Source organism: Diorhabda sublineata, chromosome 10 (genome assembly GCF_026230105.1).
Source record: "Diorhabda sublineata isolate icDioSubl1.1 chromosome 10, icDioSubl1.1, whole genome shotgun sequence".
In the NCBI taxonomy this organism is placed as follows: domain Eukaryota; kingdom Metazoa; phylum Arthropoda; class Insecta; order Coleoptera; family Chrysomelidae; genus Diorhabda; species Diorhabda sublineata.
In genome coordinates, this window is record NC_079483.1 from 15,703,842 (window position 1) to 15,720,427 (window position 16,586).

General features: G+C 34.4%; 1 protein-coding gene across 6 annotated transcripts in view; it reads left to right on the forward strand.

The window, feature by feature from the left end:
• The window catches only part of LOC130449353 (eye-specific diacylglycerol kinase), a 260,920-nt gene that overhangs the window by 20,440 nt on the left and 223,894 nt on the right, over positions 1–16,586 (forward strand). The window contains exon 1 of one of the 6 annotated variants that reach the window (XM_056787125.1): positions 3,477–3,615. The exons of the other annotated variants lie outside the window; for them this stretch is intronic. The gene's annotated coding sequence lies outside the window, so the exon portion shown is untranslated. Of the gene's footprint in view, positions 1–3,476; positions 3,616–16,586 lie in introns of those variants that run through there. 6 annotated transcript variants of the gene reach the window in all.

The following is a 16,586-nucleotide window of genomic DNA, read 5'->3' on the forward strand; positions in this document are numbered from 1 at the left end:
GTTTTGCATGGATACATTTAAAAGCTCGCGCTTTGTACGGCCTCATCTTTCAGCTAAGTAGGAACATCAAAGATGAAAACGTAATCGAAGAATTATATAAAACCGCACCAAAGGGCAGGTTATATGATTACGCTAATGGAATACTTCGCTAGAAAAATACAAAAACGCTTTTAGTAGATTATTTTTCTTTGCATCGTTTCTTTAGAAATAATAATCTGGAAGTAGCAACAAAGTAATAGAATAAATTTATTTGCTCAACGTATTTTCTTTTATTCTTTATGTACACTCCACGGAAGGAGTACTAAAGAGGAGAAGTTTTAGGTGAAAAATTAAATTTTTGAAAAGAAGTTATGTCCTTAGAAAACAATGATTTTCTAGTAATGTAGGCGGATGTGAAATCAATCAAATTGTAAAGGTAGATTCATAACTTTCAGAACATTGGCTAAGGACAGTCTATTACGAGTATTATGATTTTATTAATAGGACAGCTAAATCGTTATCATTTATAATCAAAATATGCTTTTAAATGACAGTTAAAATGATGTTTTATTAAGAATTATTCATATAGTAGCTGGCAATAACGGCTCATACGAAGATGATCCCAGAAGTATTTGACCCTCAAAGAAAACACAACAATTTTGAGGAAAAATATATTTATTTTCCACGTAATCCTCTTTTAGCTCCATAATCTTCTCCCAGCCATGGTCAATAAGTTCGATACACTTTTTATAATAAGAATCATCAAGCTCCTCAAAATAAGTATTAACTGCTGACATCACCTCTCCATTGCTAGAGAATCTTTGACCACCGAGCCATTTTTTCAAGCATAAGAACAAATTATGGCCATTACAATAACGGATGTGTGAGCTGGTGCATTGCCTTGATGAAACAACCCTTTTCTTGCTTGATTTCTTACTCGGCGTTGATAATTGTTTGTTTTAAAATAATCGATAAAACTTAGTGTATCCCAAAAACCGACGCCATGACCTTGACTGTCTTTGCCTTCTTCTCAGCCGTTTCTCCCTTTTTAGTCCATTGTTTTGATTATTTTTTTGTTCCGGGTAAAAAGTGATGGAACCACGTTTCATCCATGGCCATGAAATGGCCCAAAAATTAGGCTTTATCTCTGTGAATCATTACCAAACACCCGGTGGAAACATCTCTGTTTTTTTTTCTATTGTGTGAAAACGATTTACCGCAATTTTTCAAATGCCTACTATGTCGGTTAGCTCGCGAACTTTCATTTGATGATCATCCAGTACTGCTTTGTGGATTTCTGGAGTCGTCACATCATTTGTTCCACCATTGCGATGCTTGTCTTCGCAGGTCGCACGGCCCCAATATTTTACTATTGATAACAAAGTAGGAGTCTCACCCAGAGTAGAATCTAGTTCAGCTTTTATATTGGTTGGGCTATGGCCTTCCAAATAAAATTATTGTATCACATAACGGTGACCAATTTTCTCCATGTTTCCATGTCCAAATTTATTGATTTATTGATATTGATAGCTGCCAAACCAATACAAAACAACATGACATCTTTAAACTTGAAACATATGTTGTACAGATTGTGTACATTCTAATGCAGTGATATGCTTCAAGCAACTACGTATAACCAAAGAAGATCTAAGGAATGTATTGATCTAAAGGAGTTTTGGGGTATTTTCGCCTCAGGTTTCGCAGCCTGTACATTCTCTTGAACAGTGACAGATTCCAGAACATTACACACGTCGGTTATGAAATAGAAGATGAAGATTCTTAACAGTTAGAGCCATCCCATATCCCAAACTTCCCAAAAGGAGTGCCGCAATAAATCTTTTGATCGCAGTGGAAAATTTTTCGACCTAATACAGGGACAAGACATTTTTTATTTCTTAACATGGTCTACTTTTAAGTCGATACGCTTAGTCAAGCGACATTACAACCTTTTTAATAATATTTCAAATAAAAGGTGCCATCTTTATCTCCATAATGGAGTCTTCGTATGCGATAAGGTCCTAGACCTTGTGGGTGATCAAACAATTTGATATGTAATTCGTGAATTAGACGGCACCATTTGGCGTTTTTTTTTCGAGGAAATCGCTAGTGCCCCATTTCAATTTAGCTGCCTAAAATGTTGAAGTTGTAAAAGATGCGTAGGTGTATTGCATTCCAAAAACAAATATATCATAACATCTTAGTTTCTGGAACCGTTGGCGATATTCATACTGAATATACTGTTTACACCACTAGAGTTGGTGTAGTGGTGGTGTAAATAAGGTCCCCATGTTAAAAAGTTTCGCATATTATTAGAAAAATCCCATGCAAAGTAACCAATTTTTTCAATGATTTAGCGGCGCTCTGTATATCTAGCCGTAGTAGCCTACTGCATTTATTCTAAAAATTATTATGTCTGACCTACCTGTTAAGACACCTCTGATACGCCCATTTTGCAATAAATATGGAAATAATTCGCATAATCTCGAGAGACATTAGAATTTAACAACTGTCTCGAAAGCACTAAAGTTAATTCTTCATGTGGGCAATATCTAACCGGAGGAAGCGAACTTGATGATCGGACTGTCAGTCTTGAAGGATTATGTTCCATCAGAAATACATGAGCTGCGTAATTAAACTTGAAATTAGCATACTGGCTGGACTTTATGAATTTATAACAGGACCTATGTATAAATTACACTAGGAAATTTGACTAATGAATAATAAAATTCCAATTCTATATTTGGAAAATGCGACTTGAACAAATTGACTGTATGAACACCGAAAACATAAATTTAAACTGTATTAATGGAAGAGATAAAAACTGACTGTGAAGTTGTGAGTTGATAAGGATAAATTAAGTAATTAAATTTTGGTTAAGCCGGTACTACACGTTGCGTGCTAGATTTGTGCCAACATTCGCATTCCAACATGCGGCTGAATATTGGAAGAAAGGCTGGAACCTTACCTAAACTTACCTAACGAAATGAAAACGTGGCAAAAAATGATGAAAAGTGAATCCTGGGTATTGATATAACGACATAAAAGTAAAATTTAGGCTACAGAAATGAAATACTTTAGAAGAGTGAAAGGAATGATAAAATAAAAAACGTAGGTATAAGAGAAGACCTAAATACACAACCTACATTAGATTATATAGAGGAAACATAATTAAAATGGTGGGGACACTTGCAACGGATGAATGGAAAACGAGGTAGACTATGAAAATCGGGGGATGAAGTTATAACAAGAATACTGAAAGAATGAGGAATAAATTTATATAATATAATAATTTCGTCAAGCATGTCCTTTCATTCCCTACGATTGTGTTTATACCATAACTACTTTGATGATGATTTATCACTAATATAATTATTATTATAACTTTGCTGTCTCACCTGGTTCTCTCTCTGCAATTCAGCCATTTCTCCTGAAAATCCCTCTGTTCAACATAGCGCAGGAGCACACAAACCCCTCTGTCTCGATACGATAAGCTATTCAGTTCTAAAGACCGTCTGACGCGAGCGAGGTATATTATCGGAAACGTACCGCGAAATTGAGTTCACGCAAATAGTATGTTTTATATTATACAGACAATCACCGTATATCTAATTTATTGATAAATGGACGTATCGATAGGTATGAGGGCTTTGCATGTTGAAGTGTTTTTTCATTTGAAACCACATTTTTTTTTAATGTGATTGGTGTGGTGTGTACCTTATATCGTTAAAGTTTGTTTTCATGTATTCGAAGTTCATTGATTCCATTTATTGAATGTTTACATAGAGCTTCAATTGATTACGGGGTTGGTGAATTTATTAGTTGCTTTGCTCATAATATTTTTGATCGATAATTTAAATAATATTATTTCGTCTTGGATATGAAAATACGGAGTAATTATAAATGTTATTACAGTTATTCCTGTTTTTATCACTTTTTTTTTCTTAAATTTAGTTTTACAGTTTCAAAAATAACAAACACATTATTATTCTCAAACATACCTATTTATTTAGAAAGGTTTGTGATATTGAAGGTCAAAGAAACTAGTACCATAACTAACTCTCCTAGATACATCGTAGAACTTCAAAATTTCTCAAGAAAACTAGGCACAAAATTGATTTAGAAGTACAAGAAGTAAAAAAGACATGTTGAAAATCAAACTCCATTTGATGATCTTGAGAAACCACCAGATCATTAAAATTATACAGTATACAGGGTGATTGTTCAATGTGATAAAGGTCAATGCCTCTTTTATCCAATGAGATATCAATTCGAAAATTTGAGGGATCTTAGCCATCATTAGTCTTCATATTATTTACAATTTTACAGGGTTTTTCAAATCAAAGTTACCTTCTTCAAATGAAATACCTTATTGCATTTTTGGAATCAATTTGACCACCTTATAAGAATAATATAGGTTTTTGACTTGTTCTACGGAATATTTATAAATTTATAACAAATTTTCCATGAAAATCGTAACAATTTCTAATCTAGCATAATTTTTTTAAAACAAATTTTTATTAAGAATCAGAATATTTATTTACATTCCATGGGTTAATTTACTCGAAACTCGAAACTAACAACTTTTACCTCATACTAGATCTATTGCTCAATTTTTTAAGTCGTTTTACGTTTCTTGGTCTTAACAATTCCTCTAGTATTAGATTTGCATGAGTTTCTATAGTTTTGTGATGTTTGATGATCCTTTCTTGGATCACTTCTTTTACAGCGGGCACTCCTAGGTCCACGTGAGTGGTGTGATTTGTTACAAACCATGGAGCATCTACTAGTTGACGGAATACTTCCGATTGGGATCTCTGAATAATATTTATATTAGATTTGGAAGCGCAACCCCACAACCCCATATGTCCATATTGGCTTGATAATAGACTTGTAGATAAGGACTTTCAAGTGAGACTTTGGATTTTCTCCCTATCAACCAATGTAGTTCTCATTCTTTTATACTACTACCCGCATGTAGTATTTCTGTATTATTTACTATTTAGGTAGTGGTGATTTTTTAAAAAATATTTATTAATAAAAATAGTTTAAACGAATAGAATTTTTTAAAAAAGCACTCTTCCAAATTTCGTAGGTCTCCAGGAACGCCTGGTCCAGAAAGCTTCTCATTGAGCGTCGATTTTATTCTCGAGATTAAAAAAATCGATTGGGACCAAAAAGATCTTTGCAGATCGCTTTCCGGTTTTATTTTCTGGTATTTTTTTCCTATAGCAACACTCTCGACACCAACTTCGCGCACACTTTCCTCAGAGCTATCTTTTCTGCCACGATCTCAAAAACTTGGGTTTGAGGAATGCTCAATTTATTAGCAATCATTCTCATACTCATCCCACAATGACTGTTCAATAACTTTTTAAACCGCGATACATGTTCGCTGATCTTGCTGGTAGAAGTATGTCCTGAGCGGTCGTCGTCTTCGACTGTTTCCCTACCTTCTTGAAACAGATTGTGCCATTCAAAAACACCATAGATTTATATATCGTGAGTCTCACAAAATTTTAATGGTCCAGTACACCCTTTATGATTCTCAGTGACGAGGCGTTCAGGGGTTCACGGCTTTAAGGGCCGTGAGCTGACTGCTGATTTTTTTTTCGGCGTTCCCAATATCCTTATAACCAGTCCAAGTACTGTCAGAACAGACCCTGTATGTCTTTATCTCACCTATCGTTAACTGTACTTTTTCTAAGAATGCGTTGTTTTATGTGCGTAATTTTGGAAACTAATAGTAGTTCGTTCCGCATTTCGGTAATTAAAATATCAGCTGCGGTACTGCATTGTTATATTCAAGCTTTTGTGGAGTTTTAGAGTTGAAAGATCTGCTCTAATTAAGATCGTCGCAGATGACCTTTGGAAACAGTGCTCTATACAGAGGTCGGCATAAGTAAGACAACGACCACGAAAAATAGGCAACGTTTTTAAGATGGCAACGTTGTCGAAAAAGATTAAAACGAAGCATGTTCGTGCTTCAGACAATTGTGTCATGATAACAAGTACTCGACGAGTGGATAAGTTTTCAAATTGAATAACGGATACAAGTTCACACTTCAAGAAAGAGTTTTTTCTGCTACGTCATATCTGCGTACTGCGAAACAACAACAATTTCAGAACTTGTCGTTACACAATCGTTCAACAGTGTGGAAGACGTACCAGAATTTCTTAAAAATGGACTCTGTACGAACTAAAAGAAATATGGAAATAGTGGCGCTGGTGTTAATTGCTGATCCAAACCAATCTGTAGAGCGACTAGTGGAGAACTTTAAATATCCGATCGTTTTTTACGACGAATGCTGAAACGCACACAACCGAGTTTATGTCCGCCTCTCCTCCACGCTTTTCACGAGAATGATTTAGATCGCACATTGGATGCATTCATAATGATCCGTAAAATGAAACAACCTTCAAGCTGAACGGTACGGTCAATCGGCATAATTGCGTGTACTGCAAGGACTAGAATGCTCATTGAAGAAGAATTAAATCTTCCTAGGTTGTGTGTGGGCAGGTATCCATGCGGGAGGTCTCGTGGGTCCATATTTTGTTTAGAGTCAAGTAACGGGTCAAGGTTATCTGGAAATCGAATATTTACTTGGGCGAATGGACGACGATCCAACACTAGCGAACATCCGTCATTTCATGCAGGATGGACCCTCGCCGCACTACGCGTTATATGTGCCGGAGTACCTTAATGTTCATTTTGGAGAATGGATAGGCAGACGAGGATTCGTTGAGTGGCCCGCACGGTCATGTGACCTGACACCCTGTGATTCCTTCATGTGGGACCTTCTCAAGGACCGCGTTTTTACGAGAGGACCACGCACCCTTCTCGATCTCCGAACTGCAATTGAAGTAGAACTCTAAACACTTTTTCTAACCCCTTTTGTAATTTCTTTTAATAAATTCATTATGACCTGCATTCTTTTCTCTTAATGCAAATTTGTCGCCTCACTTATGATGACATCTGTATATAATGTCACATTCGGTAATTGCAAAAATTTTGCCATGATGCCAAATGTATTTATTCCCACGGTATGCTTTATACATTTGCCATTTCAGTAATTTAAAAAAGAACGTGTGTCGTCCGTGCATGATCGAAGCTTTGCATATTTCATGTTAATTTCATAGAATTCTCCTGTGACTCAAATTTCTGGGAACTTGTGTTTTAATACCGAATAATTTTATTATAAGGGCTGAACTGTATCTTCTATGTCGTCAATTTTTCATTTTCAAAGTTCATCTGTATAGGGCAAACAGTTCAAGCAGTTCACACTTTATCAGAAAATACTTTGGAATATAGAATCCGTTTCATTCTTCAATTCATAAATTAATATGAACAATTTCATATTTTTGTTATATATTGTCATAACGGTGATCTACCTAAAAAAACCAGAAATATAGTAGCGGTATACCTAGTAATATAAGTAATATCTTGAACAGTGTAAATTACTTATTAACTTCTTCTTTCATTAGAGCCATTATTTTGAACTACTCAATTATTTATTAGAATGTTATTGGTTTGAGATTTTGATTGAGGGGGTTAACCTTGACGCACTATCTAGTTGAATCGCTGAAGGCGGCATTTTTTGTTTATGTACAAATAGTTTTATAAAATTGGTTTTTGGTCAAATACCTCTATGTGCGACGATTGACGAGATGGGATTTGCGAAGGGTTTCTCCTAATGGCGATAGGGGAATTGTCGGGGAATGTAAGGTAATTTTCGGGAGATCTTATGCCATCGATAGCGGCCGAAGGAGAGGAAAGAGATGTTTCCTCTTCGAATTTGAAAAGAAAAAATATTTCAATGAAAAATGTTCTTTTCATATAAAATTTAGAGAAAGATTAGTAGTTGTTGCTTGAATAAGATTCATTATCTCCAAATAAATAATTTTTTACCCACCATGTTGTTCTATTTTGTATACGTTTTTTTCGTTTTATGATTTTCTACAAGCTACTGTACAGAAAAGTACTGATTCGTAGCAAATTTCACTAGATTTTCATCGAACACAAACTAAGTAATACAGTTCAAACAATTTAACATCCAGTATATATTTCATGAAACTCCAATAATCTGTTGGTTATGTAATGATGTAGTTCATTGCACTAATACTCGCCATAAATTGTGTAAACAGACAAATTCGCTTCATAGAATATTATTCAAAGCATAACCCATTTCTTCTCCAATATTTATTTATCCAAGTTTCAAGAATATTACCATTTATGGAAAAATTTATATAGAAAATAGCAATGATACATCTCCTGAATTGATTCACTTGTAAATTGAACAACTTGCAGAAATATAAAAGATTTCTCCGAAAAGTTCCTACCAAAAACTTTGAAATCGAATTCAAGACAGATAAAAAAAGGTTTTTAACATAATCGCATGAAGGACGGTGTAGTAACCCTGATTTGAAATTCAAACACTAGACTTTTAAACAGAAGTTATAGATGTTTCTTCATCAATATGAGATATTGAAAAATAATTGTTCTATTCTAGTGTCTAACTTGAAGAATATTTTCTTTCAAAAGCAGAGTAAACATTTTCATTATAAATGTGACGATTACAAAAAGTTATACAAGAGTTTACTCGACTATTTTAAATTTAAGAAATGCCTGAGTAGAAATAGAAAACTATTAACGATGGTAAGTCTGCTTGCAACAGCAGTGTCGTATAAATCAGATGCCTTGAGTTGAATTTTCAATTGTAATATGTAGAAATATTCTATTTTCTATCTAAACACTTGAAAATATTTCACGTACAATAAATGATTAATTAACATTTAAAATAAATAAACATTAAAAATAAATGAATAAACATTTAAAATGCTGCTTCATAATTGCGTTTTGCTAAAGTTAGCTTGTTTTTTTAATGTTTTTTGCCAGTTTTTTGAGGAATAAAAAAAGGACTACTTCATGTTTGCACTTGAATACGCTGGAATTAAGAATATTTTGTATGTTAACACTAAGAGCAGCTAATATAGGTTCATCGACCTAAACCAAATATTCAATTCTATTTAAAGATTGGCACCTAATACTTTAAACAATTGACCTTACTTTGAACATAAGAAATAAATAAGAAGATCTCATTTATAATATTCACCAGCACGTAATTACGTTAATTGATAATAAAATTAATAATTAAAAAGTGAAGTCATACGTGATATTTGTGTATAAGATGTATTATAGTGAATATACTTACTTTGTTATATGGTAAGTATAACAGAAGCAGTTCTTTTGTTTCGAGTATGAAGGGATGGACCGACGTTTCATCCATAGTTATGAAACGGTACAAAAACTCAGCTTTTTTTTGCGAAACATTGCCAAACACTCGATAAAATAAATATGGTTTTGTTCCATTGTGATCCAACGCAAGACCCATCTTGTGCACATCTTCCTCATGTTTAAATTTTCAGTTAATATGCGATGTACCACACTATTTTAAATGCCTACTATATCTGCTAACTCGCGCACTTTCACCAGATGATAATCGAGTACAGCTCTGTGGATTTTTTTTAACATATTCGAGTCGTCACCTCATTTGCTCGACACTTGCGATGCCGATTTTCGCAGGTCGTATGGCCTCGTTTGAACTCTGCTACTCAATATTTAATTGTTGATAACGTCGGAGTCTCACCCAGAGTTCATCTTTTATATTGGTTAGGATAATGCCCACGAAAACCAATTTTTTCCATGTTTACAAATTCACCAAAAATATTCACTAATGATGGTTGCCATATATGTATGTATGGATTTGGGGTCTCATATACACTGCGAACCAAAGGATCTACTCGTATTGTGTCCTCATTTCTTGCTGTGATACTGGAGAACCCAGTGTTTACAGCTGATCCATCAATCCCACTCCTTTTAAGAAGTCTAGAATGTGGGATGGCTTCAATTTCCAGAAATCATCGTCTTCTATTTTATAAGCACCCAGGTGTAGTGCTCTGGAGTTCCATAGTGTTTCAAACTTCCAGAGAATGTGGATAGAGGTTTCGTCCTCTGTGAAACAAATACTAAACAACGTGGCGTTTTCAAACTTGAAATATATGCCGTATAAATTGTGTACTTTCTAATACAGTGGTATTTTTCAAGCAACTATCGCCATTTTTAGGCCAGGCCAGGTCCTTCTGTCTAGTCTACCATTGATAACACTATGAAAGATGCCTATTTAGTGATAGTCCATGTACTGAATAAAGAAAGAAATAAGCGAGATAAAGTTTTTTCTATTGACGATTTCCTATGATATGTGCTTGTGACAACGGACTGTGCTTAATTTTCTTCGCAAGTGTTTTGGTAAGGTTAATGTTAATTTGACATGGACACGAACTTCTCTACCTCGTACCAAAAGCACAAAGCTGCAAGTTCCTAAAAGACTGTTACGCCAATTTTTAATCGTGGTATGCTTCACTTGCTCCGGGCAGCGCCGGTGAAGAAAATAAACTACTCCAGAGGTCTAATAGGATGACGACGATTTCGTTGAAGACAATTGAACAGATTTTACTCGACCTCCTGGATTGGTAACCTGGGTATTTGCTGCTAGGGTTATTTATAAATCTTCTGAGGTACGGAGCCGAATGAGAAAGCGAAACAACGGTTAAAACAATTTCCTTTCTTTAAAATCTATTCTTGGTCTTGTCTTCGCTGTAGACTGCGTGGTGGAAGGGCGGCTGGTTCTTCAAGAATTGCCTTTTCTCTTCCAAATATTAAAACGGCTTTCTACCAATCTGCTGAACCTGCGCAGATCCGGTTGAGACTTGAGAAATATTTCTATTTCCAATGGTTTTCCCTGGTTGGTTTTTTGCTTCGATGAGGACGGCGGAATGAATTCATTGCAATCATTTTCATCAACTTCAGTGCTGCTTTAAAGCAAGAATTCTTTAAAGTTAACTTGCCGCGATTCTTCTTTATGAAACTATGCAGAAATGTCTACTTTGGATAAAGGTAGACAGTTTCAGTTTCAAAATACATAATACGTATTCAACAACCCGCATTGATTGAATACATGTGTTTAAAAGAGTTGACACCAATCCAAATGTATCATATAACATATTGAACTGGTGGTGTCGTGTGTCGTGTAAACAGACACACACATCTTTGGATCCATTACTATGTTGTAGGGATCAAAATGGAACATAGGGAATGGAAATATCGAGGTTCACCACTGCCGAGAAAATTCAAAATGCAACCATTATGGTAATCGAATAATGAGATGCTGAATAATATCTTTCCAAAGGTTTCATTGTTTGTGGGTCAAGAGAGATATCAGCCTTCGATAATATATGAATCTTCACTTTTGAATCTTTCAGCTGCCATGTCATATATCGAAAATTCTTTTGTAAAATAGAGATAATATAACTTTCATACAATAGGAGACAATAATTTAAGAATGTTCAAAGGAACTACTTTAATTAGTGCGATTTTCATTTCGATAATTTGTGTTTACGACTGCATTTCGAAATATTTTATGAATATAACTAGTGCCCATGACAGAATACGTCGTACAATTCTCTTCTTCTCTTAAAAATAAAATCATCGTACTTTTCTTGAAATGCCGAAATGTTTTCAGAACCTAGTATTTCTATTGTTTACTTTATCATACGAGATGAATTGTTTATTTATTTATTTATGGGAAAATGGATATGGCTTAAGTTTTCGAACATATTCCATATCAATACACACATATACAAGGATGACTAAAGACAAGTCCTTGGAATAAGTGGCACAGTATCATTTTTGTGGTGTTCAAATGGAGTTGCACAAATCGTCCAGAGAAATCTAGGTAACGCCATGAATTCAATTTAAGTACACATCAGTCTAACAGCATGTGAAATTTAGAAGAATCTATTAAGTCGTTTATATAGGTTCTCAATTGTCTATTGTTGGATAAGCTTATGTAGTAGCATTTCGTAATATCCTTTGACGGTATACGGAGAGATTGCTCTAAATTAATGGTGAAGAATTAAGAAAATGATCATAAATAATCAATTCAACCAATATATTCCAGTTAAAACATCAAATTATAAACCAGTATAGCTGGAAAAATTATGAGGGTTATACTTTTTACACTCGAATAATTCGAGTGGTGCCTGCCGTGTGGAGATGCCTGTGGATATTGATTTTGAACGTTTGTAGGTTGCAGTGCTCGAGAAAGACCTGCGTTGGTAGCTGATTCCACAGACTTGCAGGGCAGCAGCTGTTGTTCTATGCTCTAAGCTATCCAAATTTCTAGTGAACTCTGGATCGCGTATAAGTCTAATGGCTTTCTTCTTCTCTATTGAGTCGAGGATCTTCAGGGTATGCTTAGGAGCCAAGCTCCAAATGTGCGAGCTATATTCCAAAAATGAACGAATCTTGAACTTGTAGAGGATTAATAGCTGTTGAGGAGTATATAGCTTTTTGGTCTTAGAGAGGGCTTCAAGTTTTTGTGAAGCTGCCCTCACTAAATCAACCACGTGACTATGCGAGGACATATTTCTTCCAACCACAACACCCAACAAGCGAATTTGCAATTGTGGTAATATTTTATGTCCAGGCAGGACCAAATCTTGAGCTGCAGTACCAGCCTTCTTTGTAAAAAGAGCAGTCTGGGTCTTTGCTGCATTAAACTCAAATCAGATTGCTCCCTTCCCATTCCAGAATGTTTTGAAGATCGGTATTTATAGTGGTGATTGGTTGCTGCTCTTGGTTTTGGGTAGTAGTTTGTTGGGGTGGTTGATTTGAACGACGACACCAACGTGATATAGATAGGGTTTGCAGTTTTTTCGAGTAAATCGTTGATGTACAAGAGAAAGAGAGTAGGGGAACACCAGCATTAACCTCAAACCTTTCTGAGTCGTGTCCATAGATGGCGACCTGGACAGATTGGTCTTTGAGAAAGCTACCAAGCCAGCCGATAAGTGGGTATGATAAACCGAACGATCCTAATTTATTTAGAAGTATTTAACAATAATGAAAAAAAAAAATGATAAAATACGGATTTCAACCAGTTGTTTATAACGCAGAGCCAACCTTTTTACAAAAAAGGCTGACGCTGCGTCTCCAGATTTGGTTGGTTCTCAGCTAGGATTTTATTCAGAACAACATAGTTATTTCAATATTTTTCCTCTAATTAGAGAGGATGAACGTGTTCTCTTGTAAGGTATAGACTGAAGCTACTTCTGTTTCGCATGTTTACAGTAATATATAGCACGCATTTTTTAGAATCTTCCCCATCAACTCATTTAATAGTGAAAACACAACCTTTTGTGACTAATCCATGCTCTTTAATTGAAATAGTTTCTTCAAGTTCATCATGTTTTTCTTTTAGAAATCTTCAGTACAACATTCTGTATAGTTTTTTTTATATTTCCAAAAAATTTTCTACAAATTTCATACATTCAGTGTCGGGAAAATGGGCGGATCACTGAATTTGTGGCTTAATCAAGAATTTTATGAAAAATTGTCTCAAAGAAAGTTTTTTGTATATTTTATGTATTATCTATTGGTGTTTGTACATTTTCTGTTTATATTACATCTATTGATATTATACCAAAATAGATTCTTAGATAGACATATTTGTATCGAATAAAATAAATTGAGTTATAAACGACGATTTTGGGGGAAAATATCCCCCAAATAATTGCGACCTATTTACGTTAATGGAAGTAGAGACAGCTACCCACGCTATTCTTCCTGTTTCCTCAGAGGGTAGAATTATGTTTCCTGTTTTGTCACTGTTTTTGCCGCTTGTTATTGAAAACGTGAATTCACGCAACCCCGAAATAATTCAAAGAATTACAAAATTTTTCTTTTCAACGAAATAAAAATAATATCAATTTGTAAAAATATCAGGTTCTAACGATACTAATAACGGTGAAAATAGTCAATGGATATAAATACAAGGTGTTTTCAAATTCATGTGATATATTTCAGAAGGTGATTGCTCGTATGAAATTAAGATGGGCCTTTCCTATAACAAGAGATACTAATTTCACCCCCGCATAATGTAACAGGAATATTGAAAAATACCCCTAGTTAGTCCTTTGCGAGTGCACGAAAATTACAGAATTTCAAGCATTACTGAAATTTTTGAAAAAAAAAATAAACAAAAACTCAATTTTAGTCACTACCTTTCAAGGGTGATTTCTGGAAAGGGGTGGGCTGAAGAAATTTTATTATAGAAAAGACCCATCTTAATCTCATACGAGTAGTCACCTCCTGAATTTCGTCACATGAATTTAGAAAAACCCTGTATAAAAATTAGTAATAAAAAAAATAGTTATTAAAAATTTATGTACTGTTTTTAAAAAATATGCGGTAATTTATGTTAATTGTTATGATTTCTCATTATAGTTCAGAAAAATGAGATCAACAGATGAATCTCACCTCAATTCAATCATTTTCCTGAATAAACTAATATATTTCGCTAAAGCTTTCAACGCCGCTTGCAATTACAGTATTTTAAAACCGCAGACACTTGGTAGTTCAAGAAAACTGAATCCAAAGTTGCTGACAGCTTGGTAAATACAGAGAACTGGACGACGAGGTCGAAATTGCTTACCTGGTGTACTCATAAGCTGCATACGAAAATACGTATCTTTCGATGGTCCATTGAGTAAATCAGGAAGCGGCTTCGACTTCGCCGTCCAGTTATCTGTATTGACCAAGCTGTCAGCAACTTTGGATTTAGTCTTCTTGAACTACCAACCCCCATCCCCTATACGCTTAGAGATGTCAGCAACCCTCCAAACCATTCCTAACAACACCCAAATATTCCTTTTTCATTGAACAAAAATATTGTCGATAATTGTAGGAAATTTCAACACCTGATATTGTATTGTCTAAAATTCACACAAACCTATGCAAATTGTCATATAAATTGTGTTTTACGAGTTTTTGTACTACTACCTGTCTTATTTTGAACCTCTGGGTATATCATTTTCTAGTTTTTTCGAAAACGAATGCTACGATTATATTAAAAACACCCCAGTGAACTTCAAACAAACAATTCTATTTTTGTCATTCAGTTTATAAGGATTTATTTTTTCTAACGCTACTATATTGAATACGAAATGATTTACTGTTACTTCCGTAAAAGTTCGTAGAACTTACGGCATCCCATTCTAGAGTGTTTCCACACAATATAAACTTGTGTTCGTCACGCTTTATAGATATTTTCTTTTCATCCATGGCGTACATAAAAAATAAGATGAATGGGGATATTCCAAAAATATTGTATAGATATCTTATATGTAATTTATTCTGAAATTCCTCTAATTTATTACATAAACATTTTTTTACAGTTTAAAACAGGAAATCCAATTTATAACTTATGATCTTGAAAAGTTGGATTGTCTTTGTCAGTTTGTAATTCTCTTCTTTTATCAGGTTCCTCATACTACTGGTAATGTTGTTGTTCCGATCTGGTCTCATCGTACATAGCCAATTTGTACCGCTTTCGTTCACTAGATAATGAGAAAGATTTTATCTTCTTCGAATATACAATTTAGAGGGAATCCTCTGAATGTGTGTAGCATTCTTGGTCTACCATCCTTATTTTCAATTAAACTGATACCCTATAAAGCACCCTTAAGTTATGAATTTTGATTTCAATGACCCAATGTTATTATTGTTAGTGATAAATGGTTTTGAAATTAAGTTATAAGAAATACGCTTCTTTCTGTACCAGTTGTAGAAAAAATAATTTCCAATCCACCGCAATAAACATGAATTGATTTCAGATTACTTCTTTATCGGTTTTTCCAAATTTATGAGAATATTTGCCATTGCAGATGGATTTTCTCGTGTGGCGCCATGTGTTGTCCCAGATAAATTCAATAAGACTTGACTTTCTATGAATATTCTTCGAAATAACTTTTAGAAATTTCGGTAGTTATGACTTATTTTTATTTTATTGTTTTTTATGCATGATCATATGAATGATGACTGATGACGATATTAGTAGTGTATAGCCATTTATTTATAACTATTACTGCTACTTTTTGCGATTATTTGTACCTTCTAAAATATACAAGGGCTGCTACTTAAGTTTTGAGAGATACAAATAAAAACGAATAATTATCATTCGATATCGATTCCATACAGATTGAGTTACCTTCAAATCATGTGATTTGAACGCATTAATCGCTTTTTCAGGTGTAGAAAAACGTTGACCTCGTAATTTATTTTTGATCTGCTGGAATAAGAAGAAATTATTGGGTGCTAAGCAATGACTACTGTACGCCGAATGACCCGTCGATTCGATGTTTTGACTGTTCAAACATGATTTTGTTTGAACTCATGTGTGAGAGCTCGCATTGTCGTGGTGGAGAATGATTTGTCTTAGTTTCCCTGATTTCTGGTAAATAAATACTAGTGTACCATATTTCGTTGTTCTATCAACTTTTGTTGAATTTGGTTAGTCTTTTAAGACCGTACAGTCGATTGTTTTTCAGCTGCGCGTTCATATGCAAAGATCCATAATTTGTCGGTCGTCACGATATTAAAGACGTCTTTTGAAGCACTGGGTTCGAATTTTTTCAGCATTTCTTTGCACCAATTGACACAAGGATTTTTTGAACGATACTTTTATTGACATCAAAATGTTCATGAAATATTG